We start from the raw sequence: 6,294 nt of genomic DNA on the forward strand, positions 1-6,294 counted from the left end.
TAAGTTCACCTTATGAATTATATTATATGAACTATATTATTTCAAATGAGCATTTAAATAACAGTAAGGGATCACTTTTTACACATGCTTTGAAAATCATACTTTCTCGCAAGAGAGATATGTAATGCTTTTGGAGTTGGTATTGATCACGGTTGTGGACTCAGGTTTTCTTCTGTCCATTATCTGTCTACTATGTTCTACAGTTTAGCAGGGACTATTTGCATCCACCCACTGTTCCTAATAGTGTTCCTATCAGTTCTATCCCCAGGTCACACACAAACACAGAAACTGAGAACAATAGGTCATTAGTCTTTCCATGCGCTTTTATGAGTTTCCAAGCTCTGCACACCATGTCTCTTTGATATTTCAAAGACTGTAAAATGTGACGTCATTTCCATCCTCTGTGAGTGAACGGGTCTCTGTGTGTGTTTCAGTGTTTCATATATTTGAGTCTAGAACTTTACGGAATATTAGACTTGAAACAGATTATCCAGTGACCTCCATGGAAAGACCTGATCGGGATATCATTATTACAAATAGGCTTTTGGACCTTGCTCTCCCCTTTTACTAACAATATTATAAAGAGCTAATAATTTCACTATATTGTAGTATATTATTTTATTTACCCATTGTATGTTTTCATAACATGGTAGACATAATGATTATATAAATGTTCTCCCTGTGCTTCAGGATTTTCTTCTGGGTGCTCCAGTTTCCTCACACAGTCCAAAAACATGCATTGAAAAGTGAACTGTAATAAAATCACCGGATTAAAATTTAAAAAATACTATTAAAAGCAGCAATCAATAATAAACTAAAACAATATTTGATGTTATATGTCTTTGGTTTTTCCAAAAAAAGAAAAAGAAAAAAGTGTACAATTGATGTACAGTTTGTACAGCATTATAAGCAAATTAGCTGGCAGGTTTTACTGAGAATCTGCCACAGATTTCTTTGGAGAATTTGACTTATTATTTTATAAATATTTGGACCTATTATTTTATAAATATTTATCAAATAAATAATTTGAAATACTTACTGAATATTTCTATGTTGATTTTATTTTGATTAAATTGAAAACTTTCTTGATTAGCACATTAAAAGTTTTTTATATATATTTACAAAGCACAGTTACAGAAAATGTATTTTGTAAATTATTTATGTTCATAATTTTAGTTGTTCTAATAGTAGAAGTATAAAAAATAGTCCTTCAAATTATAATATTTTGGAAATTATAGTTTGCAGTGATTTAGGACACACACACACACACACACACACACACACACACACACACACACACACACACACACACACACACACACACACACACACACACACACACACACACACAAAAGAAATGCAATTAAAATAAAAAAGACAATTTTAAAATATTCATTCATTCATTCATTTTCTACCGCTTATCCGAACTACCTTGGGTCACGGGGAGCCTGTGCCTATCTCAGGCGTCAAGGCAGGATACACCCTGGACGAAGTGCCAACCCATCGCAGGGCACACACACACTCATTCACTCACGCACTCACACACTACGGACAATTTTCCAGAGATGCCAATCAACCTACCATGCATGTCTTTGGACCGGGGGAGGAAACCGGAGTACCCGGAGGAAACCCCCGAGGCACGGGGAGAACATGCAAACTCCACACACAAGGCAGAGGTGGGAATTGAACCCCCAACCCTGGAGGTGTGAGGTAAACATGCTAACCACTAAGCCACCGTACCACCCCCCCCTTTTAAAATATGCTAAAGTTTATTTATCTTTATTTTATTTAAATTTTTTATCTTACAGCTTTATTACAAATATTAAATTATTATAGTCCCTGCAAACACATTTATGGGACAAGAGAGAAAACTGTACCTCTATAGTAGAATATAAAATTTTGTAAAACGAAAACACAAAAATATACCTTGCCATGTAAATAACATAGTTAAAAAAGAAAGCAAACAAACAAAAACAAATAGCTAAATAAATAAATAAACTACAAATAAATACATCAATCAATCAATCAATCAATCTAGACAAATAGGACATTTGTGATATTTAAGGATCTTAATCAGCATCACTGGAGTGGTGATCATCCTTTAGTTTCCCCAATCTCTTTATGAATAATTAAAAGCTAGCTTCTAAAATGAAGAAGCTTTTCTGTATTTACTCTTTCATTTATGGTTTTATTTGGTATTAATTTGAGCCTGAATAAAACAGAAATGACTGAACACTTAAGTTATTACTTCTCACAGTGTCACATGTTGTCACTGGTCACTGGACCCTGCTTTCAAAAAGATCTTTGACACATTGAGAAGTAATTCAAGAGACAGGAAGTCGAGTGGGCTGTTGATTTATCAGGTTTATATTAGTAGGAAAATGTCCTAGAGATTTACATAGTGTGGTTGGAGATGCAATCTCACCGTGTCATTTACTGTGATTGTCAGTAATCCTGCTACTAATCCTTTTACAATAAAACAAATGACTAATGTACAGAATACAGAGAATAGACAGATTCTGTACAGTGGTACTGCTACTTATTAATACCTGAATTGTTGTGGGGTTTTTTTAAGTGTTGAAGATGGAAGCAAAATGCAATATCAACACCTACTTGGATTTTAATGGATTTGACTATCCTGCAACATCTTTGTCTGCTGCGTATGCGATTGAGTTTCCCTTTCATCTAGTGTGTGTGAAGTAAATCAGAGCTTCTTAAATCTGTCCAGAATCTCTCTCTCTCTCTCTCTCTCTCTCTCTCTCTCTCTCTCTCTCTCTCTCTCTCTCTCTCTCTCTCTCTCTCTCTCTCTCTCTCTCTCTCTCCTCTCTCTTTCTCTCTCTCTCTCTCTCTCTCTCTCTCTCTCTACACACACCACAGCACACACACACAACACCACACACACACACACCACACACACACACACACACACACCACACACCACACACAGACACACACAGACACACAGACACACACACACACACACACACACACACACACACACACACACACACACACACACACACACACACACACACAAAACGTGTTATATTCTGTGTTTCTTCAGTTCCCCCTTCTGGTTAAAGTGGTAATAGACACTTAAACTTAACCAAAATCAAATCTAGATTTTGTCAATTTGTTTGCTTTGTAGTTTTACATTTAAATGTATTCTGCCGTTATTGTAGAGTAACTATGTAATTATGACTTTGATTAAAATTATGGCTTAATGACATCCTTAAAACCAACCTATTTTTTGTCCAATCAGCTCAGTTGTGTTTCTCGGCCTCATTTAATGCTTTAAACTCTGGCTGTCTGGAACATTATCAAAAGATTGAATTTTGGAAATGTCTTTCTTCATTTAAAGCAATTAAAGTTGTGTGATAATTAAAACAAAATATATTATTTTATCCAATTGAAAATCCTTCTAATTTGCTTCTTTAATCCATGTATCATTGTCAGAAAATAATCAAATTTGTTATTATTTTTATGCCAAAACCAGCAAACAGAGAATATTCTGAACATTAAACTGTGGTGAATTAAATTAGGATCTTAAGACAGAAACAGATTATTTGGTACCAATGAAAGAAGCAGACATTCCTCAATCCTTTAATTCAGGATCAGGGTCTGTATTCATAAAGATTCTAAGAATTATCTGAGGGAGCTCCTAACTTAGCTTAAAATCTAAAAATAATTAGCTTATTTCTATCTAGGAATATTAGATTAAGAGTGAATTCAGGCCCAATCTCAAAGCAACTCAGCTTTTATCTTATAGAGGAGGCTACTTGGTATAACACATTCTTTTGAAGACTGTGATTAGTTGTCCAATAAAAACAGAGTGCTTTTAAAATATGGTCTATTATAAGCCTTCACTTTGTCTCTATGTTAAGATATTTGAGGCTATATCATGTAAGGATTATGTTCGTGAACGATATTAGATATTAGAGACGTGCTAACATCTGTATGATACAAATGCTTTAAATGTAATGTAAATGTAAATGTAAACATCTTTGACACAATGCAGAAATTCCATAGAGCCAAATAGAGCCACTATGACATTCCTGCACTGTGTCGGAGATGTTTACATTTACATGATGCTATGGCATTTCATCTCTGTTTCAGAGATGTTAGCATATCTCTAAATGCTATAGCGGTATTTATATATAGTATCTCACAGAAGTGAGTACACCACTCACATGTAAATATTTTATAATATCTTTTTATGTGGAAACACTGAAGAAACTGTGACATACTGAGGCAGAGCATGACGGAGACTGGGCTGCAGGGCAGTATTCCAACATAATGACGACCCCAAACACACCTCCAAGATGACCACTGCATTGATAAAGCAGCTGAGGGTAAAGGTGATGGACTGGCCAAGCATAAACATTTGTAGGGCATCCTCAAACCGGAGGTCTCTAACATCCACTAGCTCTGTGATGTCGTAATGGTGCAGTGGAAGAGGACTCCAGTGGCAACCTGTGATGCTCTGGTGAACGCCATGCCCAAGAGGGTTAAGGCAGTGCTGGAAAATAATGGTGGCCACACAAAATATTGATGGTTTGGGGACAATTTGGACATCTTCACTTTTGTGGCCAGCGGTTTAGACATTAATGGCTGTGTGTTGAGAGGACAGCAAAAATGACGCTGTTATACAAGCTGTTATACAAGCTGTTATACAAGCTGTTATACATTGCAGCACAGTGTGTACATTGCAGCACAGTGTCATTTCTTCAGTGTTGTCACATGAAATGTGTCACATGAAAAGATATTTATATATTTGTGTGTGTGTGTGTGTGTGTGTGTGTGTGTGTGTGTGTGTGTGTGTGTGTGTGTGTGTGTGTGTGTGTGTGTCTGTGTCTGTGTGTGTCTTTTCTGCACTGTGTTGGAGATGTTACCTCTAATATGATTGGTCACAAAAATAATCCCTACATGATATAATCTGTAGCATCATATTGACTCAGTATCATTATTAAATATTGTATGCAACACATTTCTTCTCCATCTTCACCTTTCGGCCCTTTTCTCCTCTGCTAAAAAAAGTCACTTTTTAACATTATGAGCTCTTTTAAGGGTTAAGATGCTTTATGAATAACATTTATCTTTACTAAGATCTTCTCTTTAATTTTAAGGGGAAAAGCTAACATTTTTAAAGAATTACATCACTAGGAGCAACTCTTTGCACTAAAAATCTGTATGAATCTGTATGTACTGTGCTTAGGTGTATTAAACTTGGGAAAACTTTAAATTGTACAGGGATCTGCAGCCAAAAGCCTTTTGGTAAAATTACCAATCTGTGATGTAATATGTGTGGGGTGTTAACATGGAGGGACTGCAGTAATTATGCTATTCTTCCGTGAAAAGTACAGGAAGTTGTGTGCTGGATATAATTCTCAAGATACATCACTATCAAGATATTCACTGTGCCACACACAACACAATATGCTTCAAACCACAAAGGCCAAACTGTTTTTGATTCTTCTGATTAGGAAAGCATAATTGAAAAAAATGACTTCCCATGAGTCCTCATCAAAGGGAGAGTTTCCTCGCCTTGCACAGATAACAGTACAGGCTGGGTGGGTGGTCTGCAATGAGCAGTGCAATGACGTCTTGGGTGACTAGCATATGAATTGTGTCTGATTGAATAATCTTTTTAAGGCAACCAAGCTGTATAAAATGTGTTCACTTAAAATGTATTTGAGTGGGCAAACTGTCACTGTAATGGCTGGTTTATTCTTTAAAGTAGAATATTGAAAGAACATTACTTCACAAAAAATACAAACAATTGTATTCCAATCTGCAAGTATAAAATGGTGAGAGGATGAGAGGATGAGGGAGAGGATGGTGATGTTTAAGGCGGGTGTTTATCTTTTGCATATTAATAAAACCTGGACATACTGTACAGGATATAGACCTTCTTGAAAAAAAAATGTTTAGAAAACAATTGTTCATATTTTGCTATATTTCTGTAGTTTTAAAGCATTAGGAGGCTTATTAGTCTGGTTTCTCTTAAAGTTTTATCCCACAGTTGTTTCAGAGAGTTTTCCCTGCCACCAATTCCTCTGGCTTGCTAATTATAGAAAAATCTAAATCCTTGTACTACTTAAGTTGTGACAATATCCAATGAAAATTCTAGTCCCTGGTTTAAAATTCGCTCTAGTTACTACAATAGTCTTGGCAGCAGCTTCAGCAGGAATGGCAATTGATATATTTTCCGTGTGTATAAGGTTTAACTTAAAATATGAAACCTCATGAGCCGAGAATTAAAACAAAGAAGGGAAGACGTTATTATAAAAAACA

Source organism: Tachysurus fulvidraco, chromosome 16 (genome assembly GCF_022655615.1).
Source record: "Tachysurus fulvidraco isolate hzauxx_2018 chromosome 16, HZAU_PFXX_2.0, whole genome shotgun sequence".
Classification (NCBI taxonomy): Eukaryota; Metazoa; Chordata; class Actinopteri; order Siluriformes; family Bagridae; genus Tachysurus; species Tachysurus fulvidraco.